Source organism: Acinonyx jubatus, chromosome C1, assembly GCF_027475565.1.
Source record: "Acinonyx jubatus isolate Ajub_Pintada_27869175 chromosome C1, VMU_Ajub_asm_v1.0, whole genome shotgun sequence".
In the NCBI taxonomy this organism is placed as follows: domain Eukaryota; kingdom Metazoa; phylum Chordata; class Mammalia; order Carnivora; family Felidae; genus Acinonyx; species Acinonyx jubatus.
Genome location: NC_069381.1, coordinates 94,422,490 through 94,436,602, shown reverse-complemented (window position 1 = coordinate 94,436,602; position 14,113 = coordinate 94,422,490). Strand labels below are relative to the sequence as shown.

At 45.3% G+C, this 14,113-nt stretch overlaps 1 long non-coding RNA gene across 3 annotated transcripts in view; it reads left to right on the top strand.

Annotated features, from left to right (window-relative positions):
- LOC113599193 (uncharacterized) overlaps window positions 1–14,113 on the top strand; it is a 62,990-nt gene that overhangs the window by 4,803 nt on the left and 44,074 nt on the right. The gene's annotated exons all lie outside the window — the stretch shown is intronic.

The window sequence follows — 14,113 nt, the reverse complement described above, 5'->3', positions numbered from 1 at the left end:
TGGAGGAGGGGCTTCTCCAATGTCATTTAGGCTCCTCCCGGGGCCCCAAGATCCCTTTTGTTTGGGGAGAGCCAGGCTGGGATTGAGCTCGCGTCACTTCCTGGAGGAAGCGCCCTCCTCCGGCCCGGGCTCGGGGGTGGGCTCGCGCCCCTCCCGGCTCCGCTTCTGCAACTTTCCACCTTGCGTGCGGCTTCTGGGCAGCGCGGTGGCGAGTGTTTCGTGCTTTACCCTACTGGTCTGGGAAGCTTAGGAATGGCGGACTTTGGGTGCCCAGATTGATTGGGCATATTAACGTTTCATTTTATCCAAAATGTTAATCAATAAAGTGTCCTTTTGGTGTCTGCATTAGAATTAGTTGTTGAAAAGCCGGTAACGTGGCTTTTCTTTCTCTTGGACAAGCTTGTGGGTATGGTGCTAGAAGCTAGAGCGCAAAGATAGTAAACCTGGAGACAGTCCCCGCCCCACCCTGCCCTTCTTTTCCCACATTACGTTTGGAAGAGAACTACTGGCACTGGAGCCCCCGGCGCGGGGATACTGGGTAGCACCTGGGAGAGCAAAACCCAGTGGGACCTACCTTCCAGGCAGAAGTCGAGTAGTTGCAAATTAGTCTGTCGAGGTTTTTAGTCTCTCCAGGTTGTGCCGGTCAGATGAGGGGACATCTTTGTGTCCTTGGCCCCATTATACTGTGGGGCAATGGCGTTTGCAGTAACAAAGGACGGTGTAGAGGATGCAAGGAATGTCTCTCCCTTCTTGTGAACACAGGAATGCAGATCTTGCTGGTAGCAGCTAGCCCTCCTAGGACCAAATAACCCAGAGAAAGAAGAGGATGCATCCCTGAGGTGAAGGTTTCCAGACTCCTTTTCCATAGACTGCACTCCAGTTCACAGGTTGATTTAGCTGGTTAAAATAATAATCATATTATTTTTAAAGGTTATTTATTTTTGAGTGAGCGGGAGAGGGGCAGAGAGAAAGAGGAAAGAGAATCCTAAGCAAGGCTCCTTGCTGTCAGTGTAGAGCTGGATGCAGGGCTTGATCTCAGGGACCAGGAGATCATGACCTGAGCCGGAATCAAGAGTTGGTCATTTAATCAACTGAGCCACCCAGGTGCCCTAATAATAACCACATTATTTAAAATACAATATAATAAATACTTACGATACAGTTAAATATTTACAATGCATGAATATTGTATTGCTTTTAATACATTATTCCTATTCACAACGATTATTAAGCAAGAAACTATTAAGGAAATAGAATTTGATGAGGTTTTTTTGGGGTGCTAGTGGGGCTCGTGGGGTCCAGAGCTGACGGACGAGAAAGAATTCTTGAAGTCGTCTTTGGTGCAAAAAGGTGATTTTATTAAAGCACGGGGACAGGACCCGTGGGCAGAAAGAACTGCCCCGGGACCAAGAGGAGAGACTGGTAATACACTGTGGAGTCGGGGAGGTAAAGTCCAGGGGAAGTTTCCAGTGAGATTTTCATATGCTAAAGAAGACTCTTAGGATACTGGAGGCCTGGCCATTGTCAAGCTAAGGTTGTTTCCCACCCCCTAGCAAAGTATTAACATCAAGATAGCAGGGAGTTCTGTAGAAACAGTTCGCTCTGCCTGCCTCCAGTATTTGTCAGTGGGCTGCAGGTTATAAGGAAATTTAATTTTATCTGCCATTTCCTTCTGCCTTTGTTTCCCACATCAGTATTCGGGTAGGCAGACTTAGTCCTTAAGACAGAAACAGCCCAGCCCTTATGCAGTCTACAGCCTGATGGAGGATGTGGTCAGTCTGTGCAGTTACAGAGAAGTTTGAAAGAAGAAAGCCAGAATTTATCATGTCATCACAGTGGCAGATACTCTCATATGATATCTTACTTAATCTGCACTACTGTATGATAAGTCTTTCCTATCTCCCTGAGAAGATAGAAATTAATAGAAATCAAATAAGGTCACAGAGCTAGTAAATGGCAAAGAAAGAACTTCCAACAAGGATGTAGGGACTCAAAACCTGTGCCATATTCTGCTGCTCGCACACTGACTCTCACAAGGAGGACTGGTCCAGAGAATGGGCCTGAAAGACCATAAAACCACCATCAGAGCTAGAAAAAGGCTCCTTGCTTGCCTGCCCAATTGATTGTAGGCCTGAGAGAGTCATCTCTATTTAAAGGACAGCAAGACTGTGCTGAGGTGCTCAACAGCAGCCCAAGGACTTTTGAAGTAATGAAGTATGAAATTCAGCACTGAAAGACCCCGTTCCTTGAGTTCAGGAGACTGATGGTCTGAGAGGTGGGATGAAGGCCAGGCACAGAGTAGGTGCTCAATGAATACTGACTTGACTTAAAAACAGAATGTCTGGAATGGTTAAAAACATGGACCGTGAGGTGCTGGAATCGGCCGACAAACTTGAAAAATCCCATTTCCTTCTCCTCCCTTTTGCCCTGCCTCCGTGTTTGCAATGAGGAAGTGCCTCATTGCCTGACAACGAGGCAGATGTGGGAGAACAGGCTATTTTCTGCTAGCTTCTGAGTCACTCTAAGAGTTGTCCTAGTGAATCAGCTCCACCCTCCCTCCCCTCCTTTCCTTTGTAGCTATTAACCCACCACCACCCATTCTACTCCCAGGGGGACTGGGAGGGCAGTGCTTTGTGATTTACTTCCTTTATGGCCACCAGCAGCTCCCCTGACCCCCTGGGCTCTCTCTGCCCATTCCTGAGTGAGTGTGGGAGGACCTAGCAAGAATGACATCATCCCTGTCTGGTAGGAATCAGAGTCCTGAGGGTGTTCAAACTGCTTTCCTTTTCATTCGTCACCTCTGGAGGTAGTGGACAGGAGGAGTTGGTGACCTTATGGAGACCCTTAGGCTGCAGTATGAGAGAGTTCTGGAGTTTTGTGATTTTTCAATACATAAAACATGTAAATAAATTTAGAATCTGGTACAAAGGTGTACACAGAGGTAGAAAGTGGGTTCATAATAATACCTTAAATTTGTACAACATTTGTATATCTATTACTTTATCAACTTGCCAGTAAATATTTATTAAATGCCTACAGTGTGTCAAGCAACAAATTCATAAGAGGTGGTAAAGATTATAGATTGTGTCAAATTTTCTCCAAATAGGTAAACTTCTTGGGTAGGCGTTCCATAAATGTTTATTTGCTGTTTTGTGGAGGTAATGATGGAATAGACTAGAAGGGCTAAACTAGAAGAAAAAGAATTTAGAGCTCTGTTGGAGTTCTCCCTCTTCACAAGCCATATGAGTTTCCTATGGCTGCCGCAAATTACCACAAACTGGATGGCTTAAGACAACAGAAATTTATGCGGTGCCTGGGTGGCTCAGTTGGTTAAGCGTCTGACTCTGGATTTGAGTTCAGGTCATGATCTCACTGTTCATGAATTTGAGCCCCACATCGGGCTCTGCATTGACATCATAGAGCCTGCGTGGGACTCTCTCTCTCCCTCTTTCTCTGCCCCTCCCTTGCTTGTGCTGGTTGGTGTTCTCTCTCTCTCTCTCTCTCAAAATAAATAAATAAGGTTTAAAACAAAAAGACAACAGAAATTTGTTCTCTTTCAGTCTGGAGGCTCTAAGCCTGAAATCTAGGTGTTGACAGGCTGGTTCTTTGGGGGAGGGAGCTCTGAGGGAGGATCCATTCCTTGCCTCTCTCCTAGGCAATCCTTGGCATTCCTTGGCTTATAGCTGCATCATCCCAGGCTCCGTCTCTGTCTTCACATGGCCTTCTTCCTTGGGAGTCTTATGTCTATATGTCCTCTTCTTTTCTTATAAGGATAACAGTCACATTGGATTTAGAGCTCACCCTGATGTAGGACTTCATCTTAACTCATTACACTTGCGAAGGCCTTATTTCCAAACAAGTTCATGTTCTGAGGTTCGAGGTGGACAGGCACTTTGGGAAGGCGTACATTCAAACCAGGACACAAGCCTACTTGACAGAGTAACCTTCCCCACTTAACTCCATTTAAGTTCATCAGTAAATGGCATGAAACTAAGGAACTGATTCCTGAAGATCACTTTGTTCTATGACTGTATGATAATTATATATACAGGAAACATTTCTCAAGTCTTTACTGTATGCCAGGCACTATGAGATTGCTTTATAGTTCATCTCATTTAAGCTATAGAAGAATCTCAGGAGATAGTTGTGAATATTCCCATATTACAGATGAGGAAACTGAGGCACAAAGAAATTCACGGCCATGGAATTCATAAGGGATGAATATTGGATATTTACTCAGATCTGATTCCAAAGTGTACCCATCATAATTACTATGCTCTATCATCTTTCCATCATGCTAGATGGGAATATGGGGAATGAAACAAATATTTTAAAATTTTGATTTATGGACCACTTGGAGTTGAGTAGCAATCTTCCTGCAACTATGAGCATAGTTTGAACCTATTTAAAACAAGGGAAAGCAAGAGAGGAGGGAGAGGGTGGATAGCAATGGAAACTTAATAGGGAAGAGGAGAGCCATGGGCACTTACCTGAACCTCAGTTTCCTCATTTGCAAAATAGAATAGTTCCTTCCTACAACACCTGGTGGTTGTGAATATCCAAGCGACATGATGGACATGAAAGTATTAGATAAACTCTATGAGGGATTATTATAAACTGCCTGGGAGATCTTGCTCAAGCTCTTACTTCTCTCTGGCCCCAGCCCTTCAGCTAACATCTGGGGCTCTATAAGACTTCTTCTAGCTGTGACGCACTGGGACCTACTAAGTTGCTGGGGGGCTAGATGTAGAAGTTGTTGTGACTGGGAAAAGTGGCCTGTCTTCCCCACCTCCCATTTTCTTCAACCCCCAGGGGGCTCCTCCACCAGGGGATCCAGAGAGGGTAGCCCAGAAGCCAACGAGTGCTCTCTAGGCCGGTACCAAGTTGAAGCAGGAGAGGAGATGTGCTCTCCACGGATCCCTGCATTTCTCCCTATCATCTGTCCCCACATAGGCCTTTCTGAGTATTCCTGAAGCGTTTTCTTCCTGCTTGGATCATCCCGACTGGGCGACTGGGGCACAGGAGTGGAGAGATTCTGGGCGTGGCCCTCACTGTGTTCTCGAGCTTATTGCTCCCCCTAGTGCCCAGAGAGGAGTCCTGCAGCTGTCGCCTTCTCTCTCGGCCATTCCCGTGAGTTTCAGAAAGGCTTCTCCCCTGACAGTTTTTCCTTTTATGGGTGTGGGCTGAGCGCACAGCAGGTAAGGTCTCCAAGGACCACCTGCAGGGACAGATTCTCCTGATTTCTAGCTAAATATTGGGGCCAGCTTGGCCATGCGGGAGCAGGCACACTCTTATCCTGGATTGTGTGGGGAAGGTTGAGAAGGAAAGGGAAAGAAATGTAACACTGAGTGCCTACCTTGTATCAGGCAGGCACTGTGTCAGGAGGTTTACTTATATCACATGCATAATCCTTGTGATCTCTACATATGTAATCCTTGTGATCATCCTAAGAGATAATTATTATTACGTCTACTTTTTCGGACAAGAAAGCAAGTTCAGAGAGGTGAAGTGTCTTGTCAAAGGTCACATAAAAACAACAATAATGTGGGGCGCCTGGATGGCTCAGTCGGTTGAGTGTCTGGCTTCAGCTCAGGTCATGATCTTGCAGTTTGTGGGTTCGAGACCAGCAACGGGCTCTGTGCTGACAGCTCAGAGCCTGGAGCCTGTGCCTGCTTTGAATTCTGTGTCTCCCTCTCTCTGCCCCTCCCCTGCTCATGCTCTGTTTCTTTCTCTCTCTCTCTCTCTCTCTCTCTCTCTCTCTCTCTCTCTCTCAAAAATCAATGAAAACATTTTTAAAAATTTGAAAAAACCAACAATAATGTTAATAACATCAACCAATTGTTTGGTGCCTACTCCACAGCAGGCACATTATTTCTTTTAATTCTCACCACAGACCTTTAAAATAATCACTATAATCTCTATTTTACTCATGAGGTCACTGAGATTTAGGGAGTTTAAGAAAGAGGTAACTGAGCAGCTCGACTGAGGTCAAAGAGTGAGGTCCTCTGGACTCCAATCCCACACTGCTTCCCTTGTACCATTGCCTCACAGAGCCAGTGGGTGGTAGAGGCAGGTCTGAGCCCAGGCCTGTGTGACTCACTATTCTTTCCATTGTGGGGGCTGCCTGGTGGCCCTTCCCGAGGACCAGGAAACTAAGGCCATGCGTGTTTTTGTTTTTTTTTTTTTTTGGATATCCAAACTGGAGACAGGATGGCTATGAAAAAGCCAAGGCAAAAGTCCATAGGATCTTGGGGAAATGCATAACTGGGGTGGCGCCCTGGGAATTGCACTATGGTATTCTGTTAGGCGCCTTGAGGAGAGTACCCAGAGGTCCCTGAGTCCCATCTCCCTCATCCTACGTGGATGCTATCCTAGCCACATGCTTCCCTCAAGTTGGTGGTCTAGGACGATGAACGCAAAGCTCACAGAAGAGCAAAAGAGAAATGCAGATGGAGTGCCATCTAGCCCGATAGAAAATTCTTGGAAATAGATGGGATAAACCATGGAGTTCCCAAATCACCCAGCCAAGTTCCCAAGGATTGGGGTCATTTTTAACTCATCCCCATCACCCACAAAAGACAGGTTAGTCATAGGTCTCTGGAAGAATACTCTATGCTGCTTTGAAGGAGTCTCAAATTTTCCTTTTCATCCTAATCTTTGAAATTATTAAATTATTATTGAAAGACATATGCCAGATGATGAGCTGATAAACTGGTTGATGTTATGTTTGTTACTTCCAAATATAAATTTCATAGAGGCAAACAGATGGAAAAAGATTTCAGTTCCCCCCCCTTTTTTTTTTAATAAATTGACTATTTCATTAAAGGTTGACTCTTTCCCTTTCTTCCAACCTCTCCCCTCTCTTCCTGTTCCTCCTCTGTCCTAGGTGCCTCCTTTCCCCCAAAGTCTGGAGCCAGACCCCTCTGCTATGCTGAATTGTCTTGCCAGAAGCGTTGAAGCTGACTGGAAGGCTGGTCTTGTCTTCCCCTCTGTTTCCACTTCTTCCCTACACATGGCCTGACATTAAGCAGAAAGTACTTTCTGTGCTACAGCCAGAGACAGAGATTCAGCTTGGCCGAGCTGCCCTATGGTTTCGATCTGATGAAAGCCAATTACACACTTCCCCTGGCCTGTTATTTCAGCTGAGGCACCACATGGTTGGTTGAATGGGTCCTTGTTGCTCACAAAAGGGAGAAATATTTGTAGGGAAAGTAAATGACCCAGTTATGGCTGCACCATCATTTCTAGGCAATTTCCTAGTAAGTGGCCCTTTGGAGTAGGCTGGTGCTAGAAGCTTCTATGCCTTCATTTCCTGCTTCATGACTCCTGCTAGGTCCCTGCAGGGTCTAGTCTGCCCTGAACAAAGTGACCAGGGGACCCAAGTTGGAAGGAATCTGTACATTGCTTATCCCTTTTTCTTTCTGCCACCTTGCCTTCTTTTTGTGCTCCTTTTATTCCTGAAATAACCATTGTGTTCCCATCATCGTTACCACAAGAAGTAACACAGTTCTAGGCCTCAGGGTACCTGTAGTCTTGAGGAGAGGTAGACTTGTGGGACTTGTTGACCCCAGTTCTCCTCCTTTCTGTGACCACACTTTCCAAATGACATCACTCAACCCACTGTCTTACATCATAGTCGGGATTCCTCCAGATGTAAGGGACAGAAAACTCCATCCAAACTGGCCAAAGTGAAAACACATTTCAGTGGCTCATGCATTGAAAAAGTCTAGGACTAGGCTGTCTTCAGATGAGCCTTGAGCTGCCTTCTCAAAAATGTAATTGGGACCAGGTTTCTCTCTCTGTATCTCTCAACTCTACTTCTGTGTTGGTTCTGATTTCAGACTTGCTTTCTTCCTCAGTTGGCAGTAAGCATAGTGGTTCCAGCTTCATACTCAGTCATATTCATCTCCCTCTTTCCCAGAAGTCTGAGAAAAATCCTGCTCTGTTCTCTCGGCTCTGCTTGGACCGGATGTTCATCCCTGAACCTATCACTGTGGTCAGGGGGAAGAGTTGCTTCGATAGGCAAGATCTGGGTCATGTGGTCTATCTGGAGCTCTGGATTAAATGTGGGGAAAAGCCATAGCCTCAAATGAAAATTCATTCATTCATCCATCCATCCGTTCATTCATTAATTCATTTCTAGAAAAAATAGGGATGGATGTCTGGGAAACAAATAGTGACTGTTTTACTACAGATTTGAGGGTTTGCCTCATATTTGCTCTCAGGTTAATTTGAGCTGCAACCTGTTTCTCTAATCTTGCCCCAGCTCTTGGCCTGGACTTTCCCTTCTGCTGGTCATTGCTGGAAACTCTAGGATGGCTAGTCTTTGTCCTTTCTTGCCCAAAGCACTACTGAAGAAAGACTCTTGTGTATAGCAGCTTTTTATTGAGGATTTGGGGGACCTGGGGATGGCGTGTGCAGCGTTGAAAAGGCTTTTAAAGATTAGAGGTTCTCAGATTTGAGGGTATATCAAATGACCTGAAAGTCTTGTTAAATTGGAGATTGCTGGGTCCCACTTCCAGAGTTGAAACAAAAATATATTGAGCTCTTATGTGCCAGACACTAAGGCTACGGTGGTGGCCTGCTCCAAATTTTCTCTAGCTTTGCTATGCAGAGCAATTTAATTCCTTATTGCCCAAACTTTTCTCATCTCTGTCCTACCCGGGGGGGCTCTCACTTTTCATTGCCAGAGGGGCCCAGGAGGTTGCTTTCCTCAACAAAGGAATCAATTTGTACTATCTGATGGAGGTCAACTGACTCAAACTGCAGCCAGCTTCCGTGATACTATGTTTCTGTATTTTCCCATGGTATCGGCAAACAGGGAACGTTGGTGAAGTACCATGCTGGGGGTATTGACTAGGCATAGCTTCAGAGGCACAAGAGAGGGAGTGGGATCTTCAGGGAAGAGCTGCCCGACTTTAGTGTGAGCATAGCGAAAGGAAGTAACTTGAGAACCAGACCTACTAGCTGTGGGGCCTGACCGTGCCAGTCAACTACCATGAGTTTCAAATCCCTTACCCGTAAAACTGAGAAAATAATGATGTGTTTACTAAAGGGTTGTAGTAAAGATGAAACAAGACACCAGGACACTTATTTTTTTATTTTTTATTTTTTCAATATATGAAATTTATTGTCAAATTGGTTTCCATACAACACCCAGTGCTCATCCCAAAAGGTGCCCTCCTCAATACCCATCGCCCACCCTCCCCTCCCTCCCACCCCCCATCAACCCTCAGTTTGTTCTCAGTTTTTAAGAGTCTCTTATGCTTTGGCTCTCTTCCACTGTAAGCTCTTTTTTTTTTTTCCTTCCCCTCCCCCATGGGTTTCTATTCAGTTTCTCAGGATCCACATAAGAGTGAAAACATATGGTATCTGTCTTTCTCTGTGTGGCTTATTTCACTTAGCATCACACTCTCCAGTTCCCTCCACGTTGCTACAAAGGGCCATATTTCGTTCTTTCTCATTGCCACATAGTACTCCGTTGTGTATATAAACCACAATTTCTTTATCCATTCATCAGTTGATGGACATTTAGGCTCTTTCCATAATTTGGCTATTGTTCAGAGTGCTGCTATACACATTGGGGTACAAGTGCCCCATGCATCAGTACTCCTGTATCCCTTGGGTAAATTCCTAGCAGTGCTATTGCTGGATCAAAGGGTAGGTCTATTTTTAATTTTTTGAGGAACCTCCACACTGTTTTCCAGAGTGGCTGCACCAATTTGCATTCCCACCAACAGTGCAAGAGGGTTCCCGTTTCTCCGCATCCTCGCCAGCATCTATAGTCTCCTGATTTGTTCATTTTGGCCACTCTGGCGTGAGGTGATATCTGAGTGTGGTTTTGATTTGTATTTCCCTGATAAGGAGCATCACAAGGACACTTATTTATATTTCTTTCTCTCTAACACCAATCTGTCACCAAGCCCTATCAGTTTTACCTCCCGAATACTTCAAATGCTAGATCTGCTTCTACCCTCACCTCCGCCTTGGTCTGTCCACTGTCCTGTTTCTCCAGGACAACAGCTTTGCCTCCTAAGTGGTCTTCTAGATTCATCTCTGGGTCTTCTGGTCCATTTTCTACAGCGGGCTGAGTAGATTTTTAAGAAAAGACAACCTGAGCATGTCACCCCCTTCCCTCCCAATCAAAACTTCGGTGCTCTTAGGACAACTGGATTCACAAAGCCCTTCTTACTTGGTTCCTGCGTATCTCTCCAGAATCATCTAGTGCCACTCTGCTCCAGACAACTGGTGGCAGACCATTTCCTTGAACAAACTTTAGTCAGGTTCCTCTAAGCCCTCTTGCCCCCTCCCCAGCCTCGCTGAGCCTACATAGCCAGTTTTACAAAAATCCTGCTGCGAGTCAGTTTAGGATGCTATCAGGCATGATATCCGATCAACATCTTCATCCCCCTTCTTTGACATAGAGGTCCTTGGTGTGCCTTTAGCAAGAATCCTGTTAAGTCAGTTTACCAAGAACCCCCACCCCCACCCTCTATGTGTCCTCTTAGAAATTTTCCTTCCACTGTCTCCTCACTCTGCTTGTTAGCATTTGTCCATTTGGATTTAGAGTTGAACCTGATCTTTCTCCCCTATCGCCACAGCCTTGACACCTGTTGCAATAGTCCTGAATAAAGTTTTCCTTACTGTGTCAACACATGTCAGGCTTATTTTTTTCTTTAATGCTGGCTGCTTTTCCGTTCCTTGGAGTCTTTGCTGATATTCTTCTGTTTTCTCGGGCTGCTCTTTCTCTCCTCTCTCTAAAGCCTATACATCTGTCAGATTTCACCTCCATGTCACGTTCTCAAGAGCAGTTCCTCAACCCAGTGAGTGACTAGGTTCCAGTATATTGCCTTCATAGCATGTGTCATGATTTGTGATTATGTATTTGTGCAATTATGTTGATTAATGTGGCTTTACGTAACTCTTTTGTGTGCTCCTTGAGGGCAGGGAGGCATGTCTATTTTGCTCATGAATCTTGTCTCTAGTACTTTCACACAGTACCTGGCACATAGTATAAATGTTTGTTATTGAAGGAATGAATGAATGAATACAGGAAAGTGTGCTATATAAAAAAGGTGCTCTATAAGTCATTTTTCCTAGTCTCCAGCTGTGCTGATAATCCTGAACACTGTTGGGGGAGATACAAACTTTTGTGGCTTATTTCATCTACTGCAAACCTTCCTGGGGGGAAATCTTGGGTCATACCTTTGGATGTGCAAGGTGTAGATGGCCCTCCTGAAAACTCCCCTTAGAATGATTCACTCCTCAATGTCTAGAACAGTGCCTGGGACTTGGTGAACTTAAATAGATGACCTGGGAATTGACCCACCTACTGACCTGTTTGGGGGATTCCCAGGAATACCGATAATTCCCTTGAGACAAGTTGTCTCTTGGGTGGATGTTAATGGACATGGTTTTAGGTCTCATTCTGCCCTGATGGGCGCCAGTCTAGCTAAAGATTCCCTATTGGGAGGGGCACCTGAGTGGCTCAGTCGGTTGAGCGTCCGACTTCGGCTCAGGTCATGATCTCACGGTCCGTGAGTTCGAGCCCCGCGTCGGGCTCTGTGTTGACAGCTCAGAGCCTGGAGCCTGTTTCAGATTCTGTGTCTCCCTCTCTCTCTGCCCCTCCCCTGTTCATGCTCTGTCTCTCTCTGTCTCAAAAATAAATAAACGTTAAAAAAAATTAAAAAAAAAGATTCCCTATTGGGAAAAAAATACACAAGGGGTTTTACTAGGCGCCTACTGCTCTAAAACAGGGAAATGGAAATATGAATTTAGTAAGATTTCCCATTTTTATGACTGCCCTCTATTTTCCCGTTAGTGTTTGTTGGTAGAACCGGGGGTAGAGGGAGCCAGGAGGGAGAGGATACAGCATGAAAGCAGGGAGCTAGGTGTCTGTTTGGGGACCCGACCCCACTTTTACTTCCTTCCACTTTCTCCCTCCCCTCAGTGCCAAGCTTTCAGAGACTGCTTCCTGCTCCCCATTTTCACCTTCCACCTTCTCCTCATCTCTTTGAGGCCTTACCCCTGGCTTCCCTGTGCAACTGTGGTTTCCTAAGGTTTCCAATGACCATCTTGTTGATAAACCATACGTATGTGTCTGGGCCCTACCTTGTGTTCCCTGAAGCTTTGGACACTGCTCTCCTTTTTCTCCTTCTCTTGGTGGCTATGATGGCACCTTGCTCTTTTGGCTGTTGTCCTGCCTTTCTTTCCCATTCTGTATTTCTCACTTGTATCTGTGTCTCCTCCGGACAAAAGCTCCTTGAGGGCAGGGACTGTCGGTTCATGGTTGTCTTAAAAGTCTGTATCATATTGTCTGCACACAGTAGACATGATTAATATTTGTTAAATGAAAGAACAAGCGATTTCCTAAAGCTTTGTCACAGCTAGACTACCCAAGTGATTAAGAGCAAGAACACTGAAGACAGCCTCAGTTCAAATCCTGGCTTAGACACTGACCATCTGTGTGGCCCTAGACAGGCTACTTCACCGCTCTATGTCCTGATTTCATTACAGTGTTTTAAAACTGTTTCTCGCCTCATAGGATTGTTTTGGGGTTAAATAAGTTAATGTTCATATGCCTGGCATAAAGCAGGTGAGTACGTGCCATTTAAACAGAATAACTTATTCTACTTGATGACCAAACATGGATAGTTTTGAAAGTGAAAGGGATGCTATTCATAATTACGTCAAGACAACAGGTGTAAACCAGGCCTGTCCTGGGCAAACAGGGACATGTGATCACCTTACAGGTAAGGGGTCATTAGGTAAATAATGTTTTCATCTTTGTTGGTTTTGTTACTTCTGTTCATTTTCTTCTAGTGATTAGCAGTAAATGTTTCCAGCCATAAAAGCCTGCGCGCTTATCTTTAGGAACAACAGAGAAAAAGGAAGAACAGGGGAGGCAGTGTCATAAGGCATGGAGTTGATAGGGCAGCATTCAGGAAACAGAAATGAAGTTGAATTCTTGGGGTGTGGGTGTGGGAAAAGAGGGGAGCCTTCCCATATCCCCCTGAAGCTGTGGGTCTGACGGATGGAAGGTGCATGCAGTTTCCTTATGGATGGTGTGATTTCAAGGGGCCCAGCCTTCCCTGGAGCCTCGTCCATGGGGAGTATCTGTGAGCACGGCCTGTGCCGGTCCTCCAAGCTATGCGCTTGCTGTCTGCTCACGGAGTTTGCTGTTTTCTCTCAAACTGTTTCAGAAACATGTGGTTCCATTTGCTTCCCCGACAGGGAGTGTTTTTTCATTACCTTAAAGTAGTTGTTTTTATGAACTGGGATAAACACCTGGTGGGCAAGAGTTTTAGCTCATGGTCATTCCAATTCGAATTCCATTATTTCTCCTGCTTACCTGGGGAGGGGAAAAATATACTTTCTAAACACAGTTTTCCTCTTTCTGGTTTCCCAAACAGATGCACCATCAGATAACAGCATGTCTGCAGCTGGCTGCATCTGCCCAGAATACCAATGGCAGGTGGCTCTGGTGGTGACCATGGCACTCCAGGGGTGGGGGAGGGAGAAAGCATCTTTCCTTATCTTGAAATACTGAAGCCTGTCAGTCTGAGAAGGTGCCATTCAGAGCCGTGTACCAACTTATCCTCACTCCCTCTCCTTCTGGGGTGGGAGCGGAAGTGGCAGTGGGGAGGAGGAAGGGGTAAGAGAAGGAACTAACATTTAGTGGTACTTCCTATGTGCCAGGCAGTGGCATCCTTCCATTTGATTTCATACTCAGAACAACATTATGCTACAGAGACTGGTTTTTCTGTTTCATAGATAAGGAAAACAGGCTTCAAAGCATAAAAACAATATGCTGGAGATAGATATGTCAATGGTAGGCAGGAATTTGAATCTGCTTCTATCTGATTCCAAACCCTGTGCCTTTTATATTATGTCTCTGAGACCCTGAGAGGGGTGAGGATTGACTCAGTTTCACACAGCCAACCCGGGAGCAGGCTGTGTCTTTCCAGCCTCCCAAAGGGAGGGAGAGGCACGGCTGGACAAAACGTGTTGGTCAAGTGCTTAATTAATATAGGAGAGGGAAGGAGAATTGAAGTTTTTGGCTGTAAGTGATTCCATCTTTTGTTCATTCAACAAATATATATACAGTCCTCAC